This window comes from Diceros bicornis, chromosome 16, assembly GCF_020826845.1.
Source record: "Diceros bicornis minor isolate mBicDic1 chromosome 16, mDicBic1.mat.cur, whole genome shotgun sequence".
In the NCBI taxonomy this organism is placed as follows: domain Eukaryota; kingdom Metazoa; phylum Chordata; class Mammalia; order Perissodactyla; family Rhinocerotidae; genus Diceros; species Diceros bicornis.
The window spans coordinates 62,376,125-62,400,217 of NC_080755.1; the positions used below are offsets into that span (position 1 = coordinate 62,376,125).

Genomic DNA, 24,093 nt, shown 5'->3' on the forward strand with positions numbered 1-24,093 from the left:
CTGAGAGTTTTTATCACGAATGAGTGTTGGATTTTGTCAAATGCTTTTTATGCATCTATTGATACAATGGTGTGATTTTTATTTTTAAATAACATTTTTTTCATTTAATGTTGATATGAAGGATTACATTAGTTGACTTTTGAATGTTGAACCAGACTTGTATATCTGGGATAAATCCCACTTGGTTGTGGTATATATTTGTTTTATACATCATTGCATTTGATTTGCTAATATTTTATTGAGGATTTTGCATCTGTGTGTGTGAGAGATGTTGTTCTATAGTTTTCTTTTTTTGTAAAATCTTTGTCTGGTTTTGGTATTAGGGTAATGCTGGCCTCATAGAATGAGTTAGGAAGTATTTCCTTTGCATCTATGCTCTGAAAGAGATAGTGGATAACTGGTATAATTTCTTCCTTAAATATTTGGTAGAATTCACTAGTGAATCCATTTGGGCTAGGTGCTTACTGTCTTGGAAGGTTATTAATTATTGATTCAATTTCTTTAATAAATATAGACCTCTTCAGATTGTATATTTTTTTGTTTGTGAGCTTTGGCAAATTGTGTCTTTCAAGGAACTGGTCCATTTTTTCTAGGTTATCAAATTTGTGGACATAAACTTGTTCATAATATTCCTTTATTATTCTATTAATGTCCATAGGATCTGCAGTGGCACTGGTTTCTACTGCAGTTTCTGTTCATGAGTGTGTGCTCTGCTAATGAGTCATGATCCCCTGTGTTCACCTGTCTGTGTCTCCAATCTTGAGTTCAGCAGTTTGTCCTGTGTCCTCACCTCTCTTATTGATTTAAGGAGAGTTGTTGATTTTTCAGCCTGTTCAGGTTTTTACTTGTCAGAATGGAGTGGCAACTTCCAAGCGTCTTACATGTGGAAGGTGGGATTCTTTTTTTTATTAAGATATAATTGACATATAACATTATATTAGTTTCAGGTGTACAACATAATGATTTAACGTGTGTATATATTGTGAAATGATCACCATAATAAGTCTAGTTAACATCCATTTTTTATTTTCTTCATCTAAGTTTCAAAATAAATTCACTACAAGGAATATTAAACATTTTATAAATAAATATAAAATGTATGACTTGAGGTTTCTAACCCATCAGAACAATTCTGCTTAGTCAATTCCCAAAAGTTATATTAGACTAGATTTTACAAAAGTGTTATCAGCAAATGCCCAGTTGATTAGATCAGATCATTAAGACCAATAAACAGAAAAGAAGGTTATCTGCCACAAGTGGAAGGGGAAGTTGATGTGTTGGGGGTTGGAAGAGAATGGAGAAGGTTTCAATCACCATTTAAGAAATGGAAGGGGAAGTTCCCTAGGGACATAGGAGGATTGCCCGGTGGTGTCGAGGACCCAGTTGAAGTCTGGTGTCCTTCTTGCTCATTACTGGCATCAACCAGTATTGCACATATACTTTTGAAATAGTACTAAAAGCTGGGTAGCACCATGAAGAAGTCATCTAACTGTATTCAGGCAGGTTTTAGTTTTAGAAAAATGAGTCTATTGAAAGACAATGGATAGGGGCCGGCCCCGTGGCTCAGCGGTTAAGTGCGCACGCTCCGCTGCTGGCCGCCCGGGGTTTGGATCCCTGGCGCAAACCGATGCACCGCTTCTCCGGCCATGCTGAGGCCGCGTCCCACGTACAGCAACTAGAAGGATGTGCAACTATGACACACAACTATCTACTGGGGCTTTGGGGGAAAAAATAAAAGGAGGAGGATTGGCAATAGATGTTAGCTCAGAGCCGGTCTCCCTCAGCAAAAAGAGGAGGATTAGCATGGATGTTAGCTCAGGGCTGATTTTCCTCACAAAAAAAAAAAAAAAAAAAGACAACGGACAAATGGATTAGAGTATGGGTGAAAGCATGGTTAACATAAGGAGACCCCCAGATACAAAAGGGAAGGGCTCCAGCTGAGAGCAAAAGGTTCAGGGAACTGGGGTTCTCAGGGATCTTAAACAGATGCAGAGGAGTGAGAGGCATGAAAGGGGAAATTTTAGGGTCAGAATAGGATCCCAAGCCTTACTTTAGAGGGGATGATGAGTGCAAGATTGTTACAGGAGACCTGCAGGCTCACATACCACTGAAAAGCTCGATGGAGATAAGGAAGCCAAAAGACTGTCGCTACGATCTTCACCTGGCCTTTGAAATTGCCCAGATTTGGGATAGTGAAGCAGAATGTGATATAGGGGCCAAAGTCTTTAATCAATGAGTGAAAATGATGAAAAGCTAGTGAATGAGAATGGCCAAGGGGTATGGTGATTCCAGCCCCCATCCCTGAAATTATGAATATTTTACCTTATATGGCAAAAGGGACTTGCATATGTGGTTAAAGTTACTAATCAATTGACTTCAAAGATTTTTCAGGTGGCGCCAAGTAATCACACGAGCCCTTGAAAACAGAAGGGGGCGTCCAAGAGTTTCAAAGCACAAAGAGTATTTGACACACCATCAGTGGCTTTAATAAAGAAAAGGGCTACATGCCAAGGAATGCGAACAGCCTTTAGGATCTGAGGTTGTCCCACAGCTAACAGCCAGCAAGTAAGTGACTCATAACTACATCAGCAAGAGACTGGATTCCATCGACAGCCTGAATGATGCCGGAAACACGTTCTCCCCCAGACCTCCAACTAAGAGCCCAGACTGATAGACACCTGATTTTGATGTCATGAGATGCTAAGCAGAGTACCCAGTTGAACTCATCAGATTTCTGATACTCTTGACCTACAGAATTATGAGACAATAGATGGGTGTTGTTTTAAACTGTTAGGTTTGTAGTAATTGGTTACGGTGGCAATAGAAAAGTAATTCATACCCAGTTGTAAGGATCATTTCACCTTTTATAAGATAGCGGAAAGATAATAATATGGAATCAAAAGTGTGAACTGAAAAGGACAGTGACCCTCAGGAATGTGGGACATACAACAATGAGATTTGAGAGAGGTGGAGGAAATTTAATACCTATGGAGAAAAAGAGGGTTCAGTTAATATGAGATTTGGAGAAACCTTCTTAGAAATGATTAAGGATGTAGAAGATGGTGAGAAATTGGCCAGTTGGGTAGTGCAGAGGCTGAGCCAGCAGTGATACAGACTCTGTGCTAAGAGAGAAGGTCATCTTCTTCATGTTGCATGGGAAAGACAGTGATGGGCAGCACACATCTTGAGTAGGAAAGATTTTATGATCTATGTGTGGAGTTAAGAACATAAAACCAGTGATTTCATGCTAGGTGAGGATGGGAAAATTCATATGTGATGCAAACCTGATGTAAAAATAAAAGCTCATTTAAAAAAGGCTAGCATTGAGTTACAGAAAAAATGGGATCGGATATTTCTGTATCCCCTGGTCAAATACCATCTTAATCTTACCCTTTCCAATAGTCAGAACTTTTGCAAAGCTTCCCTCTTATTTATTTTGCTCCTTTTAAAATTTCTATTTTACTAATTTGTCTTCCTCATTTGCCACCTTAACTCCTTTCTCTTTAAATATTCAAAACACCAGTAAATGCACCAGTAATTTTCAATGAAATTACAATTCATATTTATTTAAAATTTTAAATTAAATTTTGATCTAGTCAAGCAAATTTGTACTGTCAAGTCTGGTTACTAAATTATTTTAAATAAATATAATATAATCAAAATTGTGAGAGGAAAAGTGAATATCACAATATATCTTAAATGGCTGTGTCATGGAATAGTGTGATATTAAAGGATAATTATGTAATATATTATTTTTGTTTCAAGGAAGAAGTGCTAAAATTTAGGTAAGAAAAGAAAGTCTGCCTTTATGGATCATGTTTGCCTATTGGAGTCCATTTTAGACATTTTACTAGCCCGTAAAACAGTGCTAATGGTTGAATTTAGTGTTGTAAAAATCTAGTTGGTGAGATTTACTGTCTCTTTTGTAAGAAGTAGTTCACTGTTAGAAATATTCTTATTTTTACAACATTGAACCTTCCTGTTGATGGGGAAAAAGTGCTTTATCATTTAAGAGCTTTACATATTGTAGTAAGTGAACATACTGTAATTCAGATCATATCATTTTAAAATTTCCTTTATGTTCAAGCTGAAACATAAATGACATATTTTGCTTAAAACTTTAGCATCTTATGTATCTTCAAAAGGGAGCTTTTGGAAACATCATGTTTAATACGTGTATATAAATTAATGCAGCAGAACCGTGTACATTAATGATCATATTTTATCGCAATTACATTTCTGCATGGCCTTATTAAAATGTTTCTCATAAAGAAGATTTAGCATGTGTTGTTAGAAATGTCTGCGTTCAAGTTACATTTTCATTTTCTCTTACTTTAAAGCTGCTCTGGTACTCATCACAGTCCTTTATAACTGCTGCTGATCACAGACACCCACCCCAAGTTTAAGAAACGGGTCAAGTTACAGGTTACTACTACTAAGCCTTTTACACAGGACTCTTTAGTCCCACCATAGTCTTTGGTTTATTTCCTCTATAATGCAAAATATTATATAATAAGCATGCAGCTGCCCGAGACAAGGTCAACATCTCTCCCTTTTATGTGCAAGGTCATAGTTCACTAATGCAAGGAAGCATATTTTATTCTAGATTACTCTGAATAAACATTCCACATTTATTTTTCTAGAGGTTAGAGCACAGATGTTTCTTGCAGACTACCACTTTATAATTCAGAATCACTCCAAGAACTCTAATTTTATGAAGGAAGCTTAGACTTGGCAACTAAAGAGGACACAGATTTTGAATGCCATTTGTACTGTGCAGTTAAATTATTATACATGCCTTTTGGCCAGGTGGAATTATCCACATGCTTTTTCTTTTGGCCCAGTGTATGTTTTCCCCTGGTTACAGCTATGCAGGTATCCTCTAGTCAACCTTTAATCTATATATCCAGAACTTTCAGGAATGGTATAATGACTGCTGATTGAGGAAAAACAGAATTGTGCTGAATATATTTGCCAACATTTCAGAAAATTTCTACAGAAATTTGTAATTTAATCTGTGAATATCTTTTAACCACATCTTTCTAGCCCTGTCCCAGTCAAATAACGTTTATTAAGCAAATACTATTACCTCAGGACAATAGTACAGACGCTGGGAGAGTTGTGTTATTTAAGGAAAACCCCTTCTTTTGATGAGATTCTAACCTATCTGGACAAATAAAACTAAAACACCTGGAAAACAGTGTTCATAGAGCAGTAAAGAGGTAAGCTCTGAACTGTGCTATACCTTTGTCAATGCTGGAAATTTTAGAAGAAATGTGAGGATAATGAAAGGTGATGTCAGGAAAAAATGCATATGGATTGAAAAATTATAGCATAGAAATAAAACCCATGGATTTTGACCATACAGTCTGGGTTATAATCCAGGCTACAATACTTACATGATATGTGACCTTGGGCAAGTTAATTAAAATGGCTAAATCTCAGGAGATTTTTATCTCAAAAAATGGAAAGATAAAATTACTAACTCATAGGGTTTTGATAAAGTTAAATGAAATAACAATAATTAGCAATTATAAAACACTATGTGCCAACCACTGTTTAAAATGTTTTACACTTACTACCTCATTGAATCCTCCCAACATCCCCATGAGATAGATATTATCATTTCCCTCTTTTATAACTGAGAAAACGGAGATACAGAAAAGATAAATAACTAGCTTAAGGTCACATCTATTAATGAAGAGCTAGGATTCTGGCTCCAGAGATCATGCACTTGAACACTACATTATATTGCTCAATAAATTTACTGGTTATCGCTCTTATAGACAGAGAGAGTGAGATCTATCCTAGACCTTGAAGCATCATTAGGATATAAAGAGTCAGAAGAGAGATATCACATGTACAGTAACGCATTAACAGATATATCTGCATATTTAGTCTATCTGATGTGTGCTTTAGATGCATAAAATTGTAACCATACCTTAAAATATTTTTTTCAAAGGTTAGTCATTTTTCTTACAGATTTCTGCCCACATGTCTGAGAAATTCAGATATAGGTGATACCCATCACAATTTATTAAACCACAAAGAAATCAACTACATTGATAATCCATTACAAAGTCTACAACAATTTAATTTTTTGTTTCTTCATTTTGAGTTCATAGGTGTAGGGAAGATATCTTACCAAAGAGAATTATTAGAGAAGCTTAAATTTTAGCAGTTATTACTCTCTAAAGTAATATTTTATTGAAACATTGCAAGAGTATAAAATGGATTGCAATGTCATGATTCACAAATTTAGAAGAGCATACCCATATATGAACTGAGTTTTCTCTTAGAGACATGGGGATCAGCGATATTTACTTCTCAGCAAAATACGTGAGAAAACTGACTAGGAGTTTTACTAGTCTCTGTATTTTTTATGCACATTATCCTGGACAAATTACTTTTTGCTCCATTTCACAAGTAAGATAAAAAAGGGAATATTCTACTGGCTTTGGATTTTAAGTAGTTTGCTGCCTAACAGTTATTTTTGTTTCAAGAAACAATGATTATGTTAATCTTGTAAATCTATTCACTTAAGTGAGAAATATAAAGTTGTCTCAATCTTCTTATTTACTCTGGGAACTGAGTAATAATATATTGAGAAAGTATGTATCTATACTTAATTTTCCACATGACAGATTACCTAAAGATGTGTTACCACTACTGAAGGATCAATTTGTTTCTAACACAAATCTTAAAAACTAAACTGCTCATAAATGCAGATATCACACTAAAAAAGTCAAATCCTAGCCTCTCTAATACTAGTAAGTAGCATTTTCTGTAGAATGTAAAGAATCTGTAATTTTTTGGAATACTAAAGAAGGCTTAGAGCTACCAGAAACATCATTTTAATGGAATTGCTGTCTCAAGATATTTAAAATTAGCAGCACACAGAAGAGACTGAAAAAATATATTATTAATAGAGAAGTTCCACTTCCCAAATGCTTTTCAGTTACTCTTGCATCATAGAGAAATAGAGGATCTTTTGTACTTAATAATGTATTGCTTAATAATGTCTTGTAATTGGACATTTCCACATTCGTTGACTTCAGAGTCGCATAGCCCAGAGTATTATCCCTGAATGAGGCATTAAGTGATCTTGAAACACATGGACATTGCAAAGTTTAGTGTATTTTACCCCAAAGGTATTGAGAACAACCCCAAGAGAGGTGTCACATGAGGGGAAGCAGTGAAGAAGACCTTCCCATCCACACAGCTGTTAAAATGCGGTAGCTCTTTCGCAGCTTCATACACATGTAAAGGAAAAGTGCATGAGTGCGCTCAAAAGAAATAGATTATAATACACAATACTCCAGTTATTTTTGGAAAAAGCATTATTTCTTTTTCACCTTCCATCCTATCCATTGCTGTTTGTGAATTGGGCGCTGAGTGATAATAGCAGGAAGGAAGAATTCTAGTTGACATCGTTAGGGATGGCAGCCTCAAAAATGACAAATACCATAAAATGGCAAAAGAACATGAGAAACGCATGTTCAGTACAGGTCCTACGTTACAGATTCTATTGCAACTTTGATAGCTGAAAATTAAATCTATTTCTTGATGTATTGATGGAACTAATTCCCTCCATTTCTGCTTTGGATCACAAGACTTGCTAAGTAAAAACCCAGGTGGTAAACTCATTACTGTTTCTTAAATATACAAATTGAGGAATAGAAACATATATTTTTAAATCTTGATGTTGAGTGTTGTTTGTGTAGATGAAAGAAATTTCGAGACAAAATCAGTATTAAGCATGGTTAGTAAGAGTTTCTTCCAGACCCATGTCTGAATGAGAGTGAAAATAATTGTTTAAACTTTTTACCTCGCAAAGAGTTTGCAACAGATGTATTTAGTTTGCTACAAATTGTGAACTATTAGTAATATATATTTATGTATCTTACTTGGCCTTTTGTACTTGGCAATGACAATAAACATAACACTTCCTGAGTGTTTACTTTGTATCAGGTAAGAATATTTAATTACGCTTCTATAATTTTGCTTTACATGTAAAGTATTTGCATTACATATAAAATGAAGCTAAATCTATGGCATTTTTAAGTTTTTTCACTTAAGAGTGCAAATTCGAGGAAAGATAATCAATCACTGTGTAACCTGAGTTTTACCTTTTTTGCTCTTAGATAAGTAAGTACATACACAAAAGTAACAATCTACAAATGTGCCAATAAATATTCAACTATTTTGAAGAAAGATGTTTATATCAAGACGTCAGTCTTAGTGTGGTCAGGAAGAAAAAGCCACCACAAGTTCCAGGAATAAGGGAGTTTATACCCAAGGGCCAGAGAGTGCAGGCAAGTTTGAGGGCCACCATGCCCAGGAGGGGCTGCAAAGTGAGAGCCCGTGGAGGGGCCCACAAGTCACCTTGACAGTGGCCCAGCAGCTCCTGGGGAGGTCTGCACAGCATCAGGCATGTGGCAGCCCCTGCATTTGTAGAAACAGCCTCCTCTGTATATGCCCCTGAGTCTGAGCATCAACATGCATGACAGTTTAACTTACTGATAAAAAGATATATCGTTAATTAGGGACCAGATTTTTGTGGTTCTATAAAAAGAGAGAAATTAAAGTTATGATAAGCAGGTTTGGCACAGAATAGTTTTTCATCCACCAGGAATTTGAAGTTAGTGAAAAAATCCTGTTTGCAGAGTGGAAATCTAATCCTCTTCCTCACTTGTAATTGCTGTCTTGGATATCATTCACAGGCATGCTGAGATCAAAGCTTGGACTCAGCTGAATCACCCTTCCAGGGATGTGATTTCCGGAAGAATTGTCCCTTTCTCTGAAGCTTTCAATTATGGACGTTGTAATAGACAATAATATGCAGTTTATTAAAGGATGCTTATTGGTGACTTCTTCATGCCATTATTCAAGATAGACATCTTTATAAGTGTATTTCATCATTTATGAAATAATACATTCAAGGTTTTTACTATCAAAGTTAAGACAACAGGAAATCAAAATCACCACAAGAAGCTGTTTTTTCTTCTAGTCATCAGTGCCAGCAATTACTAATTCAACAATAGTTTTTTGATAGTATAAAAAACACTTAATTTGTTATTGCAATTATCAAATATAGCTTGAGTGTGGAACACAACTTTAAGATAAATATAGACTTAGCTCCTATTCATATCTGTATGTGTGCATGTATATTCTGCATGTTCTTTCAGGAGATTGCCCAAATACCTAATTCATACCCATGGATCATAGGTGCCCATGGATTCTAGTACTAAACATATGCTATAACAAAAGACAAAACAGATCAAACAACTAATAATAATAATAATAAAACCCAAGTGCCGCCTAGTGCCTTATGTTTTGATAACCACTGTAGATGAAGACATACCCCATCTACATAAATATACCATATTTCTGTCACTTGTTTCAGTTATTCATGTTATGAAGCCATGTAAAACACGAAGGAATCTTATATATATATTGACACATTAAATAGGACAGTCTGAAAAAGATATATATTGTACGATTCAAAATATATGACATCCTAGGAAAGGCAAAATCATAGAGACAATAAAAAGATCAGTGGTTGCCAAGAGTTTTTGGGGGATATGGGGAAGATGAATAGGTAAAGCACAGGGAATTTTTAGGGAATTTATACTATTCTGTATGATATTGTGATGATGGATACATGACGTTATACATTTGCCCAAACCTATAGAACTTAATGACAAAAAGTACGGAAATTAGAGCATCATCAGTAAGTTAGGGTCTTCTAGGAAGAAATTTCAGACAAGAGACAAGAAAATTATGACAAGAGAATTTAACTGTATTGCAAATGTATGAAATAACCTCACACAAAGTGATGGGAGGAAAGATGAGATCTAAGTAACTTTGGAAACAGGTGGAGTCTGTAAGACTAGAAGCAAAATGCACTGCATATAAGCACTGTCTCCTAGTTGATAAAGTCGTTTTCAAAGGGAATGTACAGGTTAACAATTCTGATGCTGCTATAACAATTTCGATACATGTATATTGGTATTGAACATGTAAGTAAATACATGGTGGACAATGAAAGCCAGATTTCTGCCTGTTGGAGTAGGACTTTACAGATAAGCAAAGTGAGGAGGCTAGAATGATCCACATGGTAATGCATTAGCGTTGGAGACATCAGGATAAACTCATGTTTCACTCAACATAGATACAGATGGTTACACACAGAAATATTTATAAATAGACATGGGTTAGTATACACAAATATATTCCCTTGCTTATCGAGGTGAGATGAACTCAAAGAAAGGATATTTCAGTAGCAGTAAGCACACACAGCTCCCAGCTCTTGGTTTCTAAAATCCTTCTCCATAAAAAGGAACGAGAGCTCCTTGGAGAAATGGCTGATTCTAGGATTGAGACAGGAAATATACAAGATGAGACTGCAATATCTTGTAGAGTCAGAGTAAGGAAGTGCTACACATGCACAAATACACACTGATGGGGGGTTGTCACACAGGAGCCAACTAAAAGAGCTCCCAATAGCCAAAACAGGAACAATTTGAGCAAGAAAATAAAGTAACATTGGATTATGATCCAAAGTATAAAATAAATATCCACAAGTACTTATGGATAAATAAATGGTCAAATAAATTAATAAATGGTGGAGAATTCCTGTGCCAAAGAATTGAAAATAATGTATATAGGTTCTCCAACCTGCGGAAAAGGAAGTCTAACTTCCTACATGTTAAGTGGGGGCTTCACATTGTGACTTCCTTCCAGAATACAGTACAGTATAGAAAGAGGGGGGGAAAAAGGAACTGTACAGTAGAGAAACCTGAAAAAACTCAGCCGGGTGACCAAGTCAATATTAACAGTGATAAGGTATTCTGACAGTGTACAGCCTTGATATGATGTAATGGAAATAGCATTTTACCTCTGTGCCTTTCTTTCCAAAACCCATTACAGCAGTCTACTCAAGAGATAAACATCAGACTAATTCCAATACAGGGACATCCTACAATGTACCTAACCAGTACTGGTATATATGACCTCAAAACTGTCAAGGTCATCACAAACAAGGCTAGTCGGAGAGACAGTCACACCACAGCAGAAACTAAGGAGACATGACAACTAAATGTAATGTTGCATCCTGGTTGGGATCCTGGAACAGAAATAGGACATTAGATAAAAACTAAGAAAATCTGAATCAACTGAGGACATTAGTTAATTATGTATCATTATTAGTTCATTAATTTTAGTAAATGTACCATATTGATGTACAATGTCAATAATAAGGGAAAATATGCAAGGGTACATGGGACTTTATAACATCTCAATTTTTCTGTAAATATAAAACTACTGTAAAATGTAAAGTTTATTATAAAAAACACCAATATGGGTAAGAGATGATCTCTGTTCTTGAGGAGCTCACAGTCGAAAGAGGAGACAAATACCCAAGAAATTACAGTTGAGTGTGATAAGTTTTGAGATAAAAGGAAGCATGGGATGTATGAGAGTTCAGCAGAGGTGCACCCAACAATGGCTGGCAGATCTAGGGAATCTTGAAGGAGAGGGTGATTCTGAACTGAATATTACAGGAATTAAGGAGTGAAGAGGAAACGAAAAAATGCAGGAAGCAATGAAGTCTAATGTTGAGGGGTTAATTCCCTTTATCGTCAGGATCGAGAGCAGATTCCCTAGACTTTTACAGTCATCCCAACTTTGCAAGTATCCTTTCCTGCTTATCTCTCTCTCCCTGACTCGGCATCATTATTATCTCTGTTCCTATCAAACACGGATCCGTCATTCTCTTAAACAAGTCCTGTGCTGTCTGGCCTCTTCTGTACATGTTGTCGCTTTGGGGATGGTGAGCACTTTTTCGCTTCTTTAAAAGGCTATGCAGCCTTCAATACCTGCCCTGTTTCCCTACTCCTTGAAAATTCCCAAACCTTTCCTGTTCATAAGTTTGCTACCTTCTTTAAACTCAAAGCGTTTTTACTGTACTCTGAATCCAATTTGAGTAATTCTATTTTTATTTTTTCTTAAAATATTGCGTAACTTTGGAACCATTTATATTTCTATCTACTTATGTATTTTTTCATCAGTTATATTCTTCAATTCTCCAAATAATGGACTTGTCTTGGAATCATTGTTTTAGAATTATAAGACTCCTTGGATATCATCTTTCCACTATTTGATAAAGGGAAAGAATAGGCACTCATATTTATTGATTGTCAATGTATCAGGGACTCTGCAAGGCATGTGAAATATGTTCACTCTTCAAATCTCTCGAACGCTATGAGATAAGTATTATCTCCATTTTCTGTGAACTAAAACTATTGAGGGTCACTGTGACTGTAAAACCTACCCAAGCACCTAGTCAGAATCCTGAGTATGGAATCCAGTCAGCAGCAGAGCCCAGACTATGTCTCCTCTAGCAACTACCTCCTCTGTGTGAGCAAAGGAACTGAAATCCGTTAAGGCAAATTGATTTCTTAACATTATAAAGCTGTGTAGTGCCAGGGGGAGACCAGTTCGCCCTTCTCTCTAGTGGCCACACACCTTGCTGGAAACATGACCTGAGCAGTTTTTCAACATCCCAGTTTCCTCAATTTTAAAATGGGGCTGAAAATGGCACCTATCCCATAAAGTTTTCATGAGGAATGAATGATGTAATGTAAGTGAAGCACTAAGAGCATCACCTGACACATAGGAGCGAGCTCTGTTGCTATTGTTGTTCCTATCATTCTACATAGTTGTCACACTATTTTTTTTTTCTCTTCTCAGTCCTCTATGGCATAGAAAACATCTATACCTATTTATTTGTTTTACTGTTTCTGGTTTTCCGTCTATGACAGTCTTCTCATTTTCCAGAATATAAAAAATGCAATGGTATTTGACTTCAGTTCAAGAGCTTGACAGTTTAGTCACACTTAAGTGCTTAAAGAAAAAACAAGGGTGTAGTTAAGGCTGTCAAGAAAATATGGAGACTGTCACATAGCTTTGGGCAGGTAGTGACAGGGGCAGAGCGGGTGCACGTAGCCTTTCTCTCCCCTTTCCGAACATCTTAGTGTACTAAGAAAGGAAACTTTGACACTTAGAGCACGCTGAGAAAAGATGCTACTTCAAATGAAGCAATAAAATGTGTAATATATGTTGGTAATTAGAGAAACTGCTTAGTTCTCTTCTCAGGTTTAATAGCCTCTCAAAGATTGCGAATAAGTTAAGGGAGTTTTTAATATTCCTCTGAAATATGAATGCATGTACAGCCTTGTATTACATAATTAAAAGTGTCTTTGATCTGAAAGTCTTAGATTTATCATAGCAAATTAAGTGTTGAACAACTGATCTCTAGGTTTTATTCATAATGCAAACCAGTAAAGGCAATCAATGCCAACGTTAGGGTGATGTTCAACACGGAGAGGAACTCTACCTTCATTAATACCAAATGTCATCATGTGCCATCCAAGAAAAAGGGTAATTGACATCATGAGAGTAATCATAATTCTGTCCATATCAGAAAGGTAAACACAATCTAACAGATGTTAGGGTGAAGGTATACAACCAAATACTCTATAACGCAGGAAAGGAGGACTCACCAAAGGCATCTCTTTATTTTGTCCTTACATCATATAAACCTGAAGTCGTCACCAATGTTTCCCCAGAATAAGATGTAACACTCTTCAAAATAGCATAATACTTCATAGCAGAGAGTAAAACGTAAATATGTGCGTCTGTATAATCATCATCAATGTCCTCCACTGCATGCAGAAAATTGACTACCCTCAGTTCCTCGTATTAATAAGGCCCAACGTCAATAGATTTCACTTGTGCTGGATAACCAGAAACTTATCGTGAGGTTTGAGTCAACTTCCTCTCCCAAAGATATACTGGAACTATTTTAAAACTTTTCACTCTATACATCTTTATATATGGAGGTCAAAATTGTATGGCAAAGATAACTATAAAATGCTTGATTTCAGTGAATCCACTTTAATCCCATAGATTATACTGAAGCCCTAAATCATGTAATTGTCTGGGATAGTAGGGTGTGAAGCATATGAGGCAATCCTGGCTCCATTAACTTCTATTACTTTGCTGTGAATACTAAAAGGATATTATATGTGAAAATATTTTAGAAATAAGAAGTGTTATAAATATATTTGTTGTATTTTTATTCTTTAAGTTGGTCATGCCCATGGCAGAAAAGATGTTTCTATGTGACTAGTTATGTGGTTTTATTAAAGAAAATAGGATGTTAGCAGTGATGTAAATGAATCAAATAGAGTAGAAAAGATTTGTTGGAAAGACCAGATTTTTATTTTGGATTAATAAAAAAAATTATTAATACTGAAAGAAAAAATTATCATATGACTAGTTTTTCATATAGTTCATTTATTATAGTAAGATATCACCTGCAATTTATGCTAATGTATAGCACTGATGATATATGCCCCATTGTGAAGACACGTAATATTTAGTGAAAGAGCCTAAGGAACAAATTACTGCAGCTGGTGAAAAGACTTGGAGATGCCAGGAATCGAACCCGGGGCCTCATGCATGCGAAGCATATGCTCTACCACTGAGCTACATCCCCAGCTCTGAGAGCAATTTCATGTGGTGATGAGTCAGTACAGTCATTCCTTTTTAAAAGATGGGCTAAGCAATTTCTATCTAGGGAATGAAATAGCACTGGATTCCTATAGTTTCAATTTCCAGTCGCAGAGTTATTAAGCATTCCTCCTGGCCCTATACGTTTTGTCCTGCTACTTTGTAGTTCAACACCATTTTAGCGTCCCAAGCCTTATTTACAGACATGATGAAGCACCATCTTCCTTCAAAATTCATCTTGTTTAATGGTCTCCTACTCATAGATCCAAGAAAATGTTTTAGTTATATTTCACAATTTCCCCATTGCTTGTAGGGAAGAAAAAAAAAAGAGCTTTCTCCTCTAGTCTCTTATGTTCCCTAACTGGGGCCCTACAAATTATACAAAAGACAGGTTTAGAAGAGAAAAACAGAGCTTATTAACAGGTGCAGCACGGGTACAGCACACATGTGGGAGAAACCCAGTTATGAGTAACTTAAAGGGGTCATTTGACTTGGGACTTACATAGCATCTTAACAGAGAACAATAAATTTGTAGAGAAGTGACAAGACAAGGAATAAGGGTTTAGGCTTTTAGGGGTGGCAGACTGTGAGAACGTAAATATATGGGGCAAACTAATGGAAGATAAGGAGTCTCTAGTAAGGCTGGTTTGTGTAGCCGTCTCAGTGCCATGTTGTCTGTGGTGGTAAGGTTGTCATCTCCCTCAGTACAGTGTGGGGGTGGGGCACCTTCACAAGTGGAATTTATGGGCTACCTCCAGGCAGGTAGGCGGAGGGCAGAGAGTTCATCCTGGGTTTGTTTTTTCTCAATTGCCTTCAGCTCAAACTAATCCAGAGTGGCACATTTAGAGTGGCTATTCTGCACGCCTTCATTTCCTTCCTGGGGTGAAGGGAGAATAGTGGGTCTTGTTATTGAGAAAAAAACTAGGAAAGAGCTTACTTGTTGCAAGAACAATTCTTTCCTCAGGACAAGGAAATGATACTCTGTTCACCAACAGACCTAACACTCCACTCAAGTTACACGGCATTGCAGTAACCGAGGGATCAGCATTGCTCTGAGTATTCTCTTAGAGACACAAGTGCAACACCCAAAGAACTCCCAGCACTTGATTTTTACTGGCTATGATGATAAAGATTAAATAGTTATTTGATAAATAATATTTTCACAGTGAAAGGACAAAAAAATACTGGAAGTAAATGGGAGAGCTATTTTGTGGTTTCACCTACTTGATTACCACAACCCATAATGCTGCATGCAGCATATCCCTTGACATGACTATTAGCGTAGGACCCTCTGAATATTTGATGAGCTCATCAGAGCCTTTCAGAAAATCTAATTTCCGGGTTATCACTAGCAGCTTATTCTGGCTCTGACACTGTTTCTCTTCCTAAGAAGATGCAAATTTTAAGGCACACCCTTGCTCTATCTTAGCACCGTTTGGACTTTCTTGGCCAAGATAAGATAAGATACTAGGAACAACAAAGTCATTTATGAACCAACCCAATGATACAGGATATACTTATATCAGTATCAATGAAACTAGTAGGAGACAAGGTCCACAATAATGCAGAATTACCAAGGAAAAAAAACCATGAATCTCTTCTCTTTTGAAAGCTCTGGTTCCAATATAGTGATGGCTTTAGAACATCTTTATCCTAGTATTACGTTTTCTGTAATCCTAGACATCTAATTTCAGATACATATATGCTGACATTCCTTCTGAAAAATTTGAAAGTACAGAATAATTTAAATTTTGCTTAGAATAAGTCAAAAATATAGGTAATTCTTTTGAGCAAGTAGTAAATTACATTATCATCATGATCCTTAAATCTCTTACCTTAATAATGTTGGGTCTTCATACATCAATGAAAACACAACTGCTAAAACCAGGTGTGACTGAGGAGTGAATTGCTAATCTATAGCAGAACTCAAGCCTACAGTATACTTTACTATAAGATATACCATACTAGAGACTCAGAAAACAGAGCAGTGTCTCAAACTTTTATACTATTACTGTGGCTAGGAGGGAGCATGCAGATTAAACTTAAATTATTGTTAATGCGTCAGGATATTCACAGAAAATTCCATGTGTCTTAAAAGGACTTTTGAGCCTGAAATAAAGTGAGCAAAATCAGCAATATTGTGAATGTTTCATAGCTTCTTTCAGTCCACAAACATAATATGCTTTCTGTAAAGTTATGTCTTGGAGAGATTTATGCTTGTTTTCATACCTATCTACCTAATCGTAAGTTCAGACCCCTATACATGAGAAACTCCCCTAGAAATTTCTAGAAATAGTGGGTTTCACTAGATTTTTCTGCTCAAAGCTTATGAGATCTTATCCAGAGTTCAACATTGAATTAAGTTTAGCATTCTCCTTGCTCTTACACACAGAAGACCAGGAGCACAACATTCCTTGTTGAAAAGAAAGCACACACGGCTTATACATTCACATTCTCTATCTCTCACCCTTTGCCTTTTGCTTGTTTCTCTCCCTCTCCGACCGCTTTCTACATAAGTACTCACACAATATCTGTGATATGAAAATTAGCTTTCAAGACTTCTTCCCTTTCTTATGAGAGGGTTTGTAGTTTGAAAAGTACCAAGGAAGGTAGCAATTTAACTCTTGTTTCAGTTAAAAGTTATATGGTGGGGGGCCGCCCTGTGGCGCAAGTGGTTAAGTGCATGTGATCTGCTTCGGTGGCCCGGGGTTCGCAGGTTCGGATCCCGGAGCGCACCGACGCACTGCTTGGTAAGCCATGCTGTGGCGGCGTCCCATATAAAGTAGAGGAAGATGGGCACGAATGTTAGCTCAGGGCCACTCTTCCTCAAGAAAAAAAGGAGAGGATTGGCATCAGATGTTAGCTCAGGGCTAGTCCTCCTCACAAAAAAAAAAAAAAAAAAGTTATATGGTGGAATATTAATATTTTTATAGTTGGCCTGCATTGATAGAATTTGATTGTAAAAATATATACAATTATTTCAAATACCACATTTTGCAAAATATAGTCAACCTACCTTTCTGATGAAACAGAAATTTGATAAACAGAACACTTGAGGGCACTACTTAGCAAGGAGGCACTGTTTTATTAATTGGTTTGTTCTTTCAAACGCCACACTTAAGTCAAATATTATTTTATCACTAAGAGTATAATGAAAACAATTATTGTTCTTTCTCTCAAAAGCTCAGTCTGCTAGAAAGAAAAATGTATATGATGATAAATGCGTGTGCTGTGGTTCAGTTGAATACTAGCTGAGAAAGGCGCTTATAGGAAGGACACATAAGCTCTACTGAAGCATAGGAATGGTGGCCAGCCTGGGATGAATTTCTAAATAGAGGAAATTTGAGCTAAGTTTTGAGATTATTTTTCAGTGAAAGAATTTTTATGGGAAACATTGCTCTAATAAAACGGAACAAGTGGGTGGAACTTTGCGGAACTTGAAAAATTCAGGATGGATGGATGGATTCTAGGGAATAAGGCGGGAAGAGACGAGAAGTGAGAGACGTGGTTTGAGACTGTCTTATATCAGATAAAGAAGGGCCGTATAAGGTGAATGCTTTCACTTGTTGTGAAAGAAATAGCAAGTGGCATGATTCAATATGCATTTAGAAGTATAATGTTGGACACAATTAAGAAATTTATTGGAAGAAGGCTGCACAGAATAAGATGATATGGATTATCAAGCCATTCTCATTGTTTAAGTAAAAAATGTCATCCTGAAATAAAGAAAGGATAATGAGGAAAAAAGAAAGAAGAACAGAGTCAAGGAAGTCTAGGGAAGTAAAAAACAAAACAAAACAGAAACAATTTGTTGTAATCAGTTTTAGAGAATGTCTGGTTTGAGATCTTTGTGGAGATATGCTTAATGGAATGCAGATAGTTTGTGATCTCGGTACTAAAAGCAGATATTTGTGTAATAGTTGAAGTATGAGGTGCAGTTGAGATCATCAGTGCTGATAGAGGGTATAGTGAGAAGAAAAGGGCACCACACAAAAAACTAAAAAAGAGCTCTATGCAAAGACTCAAAAATTAGTGGTTCCCAAAGCTTATGTCCACACCAAAGTTTATGTCCAATGCTCTTCAAGGGATACAGCACATTTCCACAAATCGTGGCGGGTCACTGTTGAAGTAAGACTCAACTGAGATTTCCCCATTAGATTTTCACCCCCACATTTACCAGGTGTCACTGCCTCTCAGGATAATTCTATGAAAGTCCAATCTAGGCAATGACCTTTCTAAGGTCATCTTTCCTGGTAAGGCATTCATCAAAATAGTGTGAATATTCTCTTGTGATACAGGAAGAATTTTCTAAAGGATTTGCTTGAGTTAATCCATTTTTGTACAACTTTGGTGAATTCCAATTATTTGTTTTTTTAAGAAATTAAAGGAGACATAATTGAATTGTCAAATGAGAGATCATTCAAAACTGATTTTGATGAGAAATTTTTGGCATATAACTAGAGAACATAACTCAAAGAATTGAACGACACTGTTATAACAAGATTACTCTAAGCCCCGTCTTATTTATTGAACAGTTTTTTCAGCATTTACATTAAAAAGAAAACAGAAATGAAACTGATGCCAAATGTTTTGAAATTCTAACAGTAAGCCATATTTATACATTGATACTGGAACTATTAGAATATTTAAAAGCCCCATTGGTCTCATTGTATATTTCCATAAAATGTTACTTTTGTGTTTAATAAAAATATGTAAAAGTATTAAATATGTTTGAATTGTTTTGATCAATTCTATATTAATGATAATAGAAATAATTCAACCCCCAAAATTTATGGTCATAAATTTAAAACATGTCAGTTTATATATATAACGTCACAGAAAAGTATGATATATTATCAATAATATCAATCATTAAAATATATTTTTTTTATAGCTCTGTGGGATAAGTGATATGAAAGTATAAATTCAATAAAATGAAAGAAATATACAAAAATTTGGTTAAAGAAGGGCTAGCTCTGGGGCCGGCCTGGTGGTGTAGTGGTTAAGTTCGTGCATTCCACTTTGGCAGCCCAGGGTTCGTGGGTTCGGATCCTGGGTGTGGACCTACAATGCTCATCATGTTGTGACAGCAACCCACATACAAAATGGAGGAAGATGAGCACAGGTGTTAGCTCAGGGCTAATCTTCCTCAGCAAAAAGAGGAAGATTGGTGACAGATGTTAGCTCAGGGCCGATATTCCTCACGAAAAAAAAAAAAAAGAAGGGCTAGCTCATGTGTTTAAGATAAGTAATGGTAAGTATCAAATTGTTGTGAAGTTTAGATTCCATGAATACAAAGAGTGATGAAACTATTTTAAATTAAAACATCAATAGTAACAACATACTAGAAATTACATCATGTGCAGCTATTTCAAATTAGGATGAAATATTTTATATATCAACTTAAAAAGTGAATCAGTTAATAAATTTTTAAAATTATTTTGAGGAACATATTAGTTAGGATAGGTAAGCTTATTTTGTGGTTACAAGTAACCCTAAAATATCAGTGACTTAATCCTCCAAAAACATTATTGTTTACGCATAGAAAATCTCTTAAAACGTATATGAAGGAAGGATAGCATGAAAGTGGGAAGTCTCAGCTCTCTATTGTTCCTTGGGGACTCGCTTTGAAGTACCTTATTTACCTTTACAGCCATGGATCACATCCCTGGATGGATGGGCAACTTGGAGAAGCATATGGGGTCTTTTCATTGCTGTGGTCTGGAAAAGAAGAGGTCAATTTCAACCACAGTTCATTGGCAAGAATAGAAGTGTCACAGTGTAGTCTTCCATGTGCCCTGGAAGGAAAGAGAATATAGATATTAGGGAACTACAGTAATATCCGCCACAGAGAGTCAGTGAACAATCTAATATGAAACCACTGACCTTTCCAACAGTTTGTGAAAGTGAGGATCGGGGAGCAGATAGGAGACGCAGAAATGTTCAAGATCCCTAGGTGGCCAATGAGCTAGTGACATCCACTTCCTATCTCAGCTGATATCTGGCACCACTCTGATGTCACCTTTAATAATGACCCCCTAAGAAGTCCAGATCCTAATCCCCAGAGCCTGTAAATTTGTTACCTTCTGTGGCAAAAGGGACTTTGCAGATGTGATTAAGGATCTTGAGATGGATCTTAGGTTGTACAGGTGGGCCCAATGTAATCATACGGGTCCTTATAAGGGAAAGAGGGGGATAAGAGAGATAAGAAATTGTGATGATAGAAGCAGAGTTCAAAGTGATGTGATTGCCAACTTTGAAGATGGAGGTAGGGGCCAGAAGCCAAGGAATGTGGACAGCCTCTAGAAGCTAAGAAAGGCAAGGAAATGGATTTTCCCTTAGAACTTCCAGAAGGAACTAGCCCTTCTGATATCTTAATTTTAGCAAAATTTTTAAGTTATTAGGTGTTCAAAATAACTAATTATTTGTCTCTAGCATTATTTTCGGTTGAACTTTTTGCACAGGTTTTGTAAACTTTCATCCAAATCTTACCAAATCTTCAAGGCCCATGTTAAGCACCAGTTCCTCCATAAGCCCTTCTCAAACAACTTTAATGGATGTTAAAAATAAAAATAGTATCTCTTTAGGAAGTTTGCAAATTATTTCCTTACAGGTTTTATATTTCATCTTTTGAAATATTTCTTATGGTAGCCTTCCAAAGAAGTAGGAACATGGTGGAACTATGGAATATAAATATAAATTTCTTAATTAATTTAACATATGAATCTTATTTTATATATATTTTTAAAGGTGTTGTTTCACAAAATGGAGTTGCTTTAAAATGGTTGTTCTATTATTGAAAATATAAAGTTCCAAAGGAAAGCTTAAAAATCCTTTTCAAATTTCATATTCAGTTGCAGAGAATCAGAAAAATTTGTAAACATAAAATATTAATGGCATCAAAACTATTGACTTTCAAAAATATGAAATAATAAATTTATTCTGTTATAAACCATAAAATTTGTGCTAATTTGCTATAGCAGCAATAATGAACTAAAGTACCCTACCACCTCTATGTGACAGTAGACTTATGCTACAGATGGTCTTTATCAGAGTGTCTGTGGGATGGCCTGTGATCTGTTCAAAGTGACATGGAAAAGAGAAAAGGGCACAAGGAGTCTCTTCTTGAGTCTATTCCCCCATTTCTGGTGCCTGGTCCCCTTTGGATCTGGTCTCCCTTTTCTCTATTATGGGTGGAATTATGTTCCTCCAAATTCATATACTGAAGTCCTAATCCTCAGTACCTCAATATCTGACCTTATTTGGAAATAACATTGTTGCAGACTTAATTAGTGAAGATGAGGTCACACTGGTCTACGGTGGACCCCCATTCTAATATGACAGGTGTCCTTAAAAAAGGGGAAATTTGGACGCAGACATACATAGGAGAACTCTATGTGAACAAGAAGGCAGAAGTCAGAGTGATATATCTACAAGCCAAGGGATGGCAAAGATTGCCAGCCAGCCACCAGAAGCTGGAAAGGAGGTTGGCACAGATTGTCCCTTACAAACCTCAGAAGGAACCAACCCTGTTGACATCTTGATTTTGAACTTCTGGCCTCCAGAACCATAGGACAATAAACTTTTGCCCTTTAAGCCACCTTGGTTGTGGTACTTTGTTTTGGCAGCCCTAGCAAACCAAAACACCCTCCTACACCATGACTTAGCATCTTTTCTCTCTAGCCGTTTCTTACAGTTCTTAGGTTAGTTTTCGGAATCCATTAAACTCTCTTTCCTTTTGTAGCCTTCCCAGGGTTGTGTTAATGAGGAGCAACCTTTGGATTGTATTTTCTTCTCATCTCAGCAGAAACTGCTTGTTTATATTTTCAGCACGTACAGCTTCTCAGAGAGTAAATACACATTCACTTAACTAGTTCTCAGCATTTAACACGAAGCTCATTTTAGGATTGATTTCATTTATTATCTATGAAGTTTTCCTCTTATACACTTTTGCTGCTGTTAATAATTTATCCCAGTATTAGAAATGGTTATATCCGCTTTGACTTGATCTCCCTTAGTTTTTATTTTTATTAAGAAGTGTAAAGTCAGCTAATTGTGTGTCTAGTGTCAATCAGAGTGAGCAAGTCCACAATAGTTACATCAGTTCCCATTTCACCGTGTCCCCTGTTATAATACGTGATTGTGTAACAGCACCAGAACACAGGACTACTAAACTCTTTCCTCCCCAGATATTTCTAGTCTTACAAAAGGAAACTGGCAAAAGGTCATAATATAACAAGTAATCAAAAGAATTCAAGTGTGGCAAAGAATACTTTTCACATAGGCAAATTGGATGGCAAAATATAATTTGTGTCCATATTATTCTTCATATGAAAAATTTCATGACTTGGTAAAATAGAAAGCAGAATCTAAATGATTCTTCCCAGACAGTTTATTTTAGGGGTAGCTATTATATATATCATTGTGAATTACATGAATTTACTTTAGTTGGAATTAAGCACAGTCAAAATCAAATTAGTTTTCCATGGCTTGTTTACATTAGAGAGCCAACTCTTATAACTATACTTTTGTTTACAATATGCCTACTATGACATTTTATGATTTTTAAATTATTAGATGTCCCAAATAACTAATTTTTTGTCCCTAGTCAGCACCTGTGGCTGAATTTTTTCACGTTTTGTGGCCTTTCATCCAAATCTTACCACTTCTTCAAGCCCCATATTAAGCACCAATTCCTCCATAGTCTTTCTCAAATGTCTTTAATGGATATTAAAAATAGTAATGGTATCCCTTTAGGTAATTTACAGATTACATCCTTACACATTTTATATTTAATCTTTTTTATTTTGAATCATTTTTTGGTGTCTGAGTGCAAGAACATTGAATACAGAGAACAGGATCTCTGTTTCGTTTCTTTTCTACAATGTCTTGAGTATGGGTAGGTACGTGGTGGAACATAAATATAAACTTTCTAATTAGTTTACTGTATCAACCTCATTTTATACACATGTTTTAAGGTGCTACTATACAAAATGCTTTAGAAGAGTTTTTTTTTTAATATAAAATCCCACAGGAAAGTTAAAATTCCATTTCTAATTTCATATTCAGTTTCAGAGTATCAGAATGATTTATGAACATAAAATATTGTACTATAACATCAAGATGACAGAGATGTTTTTCTATAATTTTTATGTAGTTGCATTTCTTAAAATACAAACTCTGAAAAAGCACTTTTGCATAAAACTGACATTTGTTACTCCATCAGAAAGCATTTATTGAACGTATACAGTAGAGGCAAGAATGTTATGAATCATTTTAGTATTTTCAACAATAATTTTCTTAACATGATATGTTTTCCCAAGAGAATAAATGACATGGCTCTTCTGTGGTCAGATAGCCCTGATACATGTGACTAGTGTCATGATTTTATTGAGGTATAAATGCTTTTTTTTTTTTTTGAGAACATCATTTTTCTCTCTTACTCTGAAATGACATCTCAGAGTATGATTGATAGGACGGCAGGAATAATCAAATGGCGAATTTTTAGTGTTAGAT

General features: G+C 35.9%; 1 non-coding gene across 1 annotated transcript; it reads right to left on the bottom strand.

The window, feature by feature from the left end:
* Positions 1-14,491: 14,491 nt before the first annotated feature.
* Positions 14,492-14,563, bottom strand: TRNAA-CGC (transfer RNA alanine (anticodon CGC)). The gene has a single exon. It is a non-coding gene; the product is annotated as a tRNA-Ala (tRNA).
* Between the last annotated feature and the right edge of the window lie 9,530 nt (positions 14,564-24,093).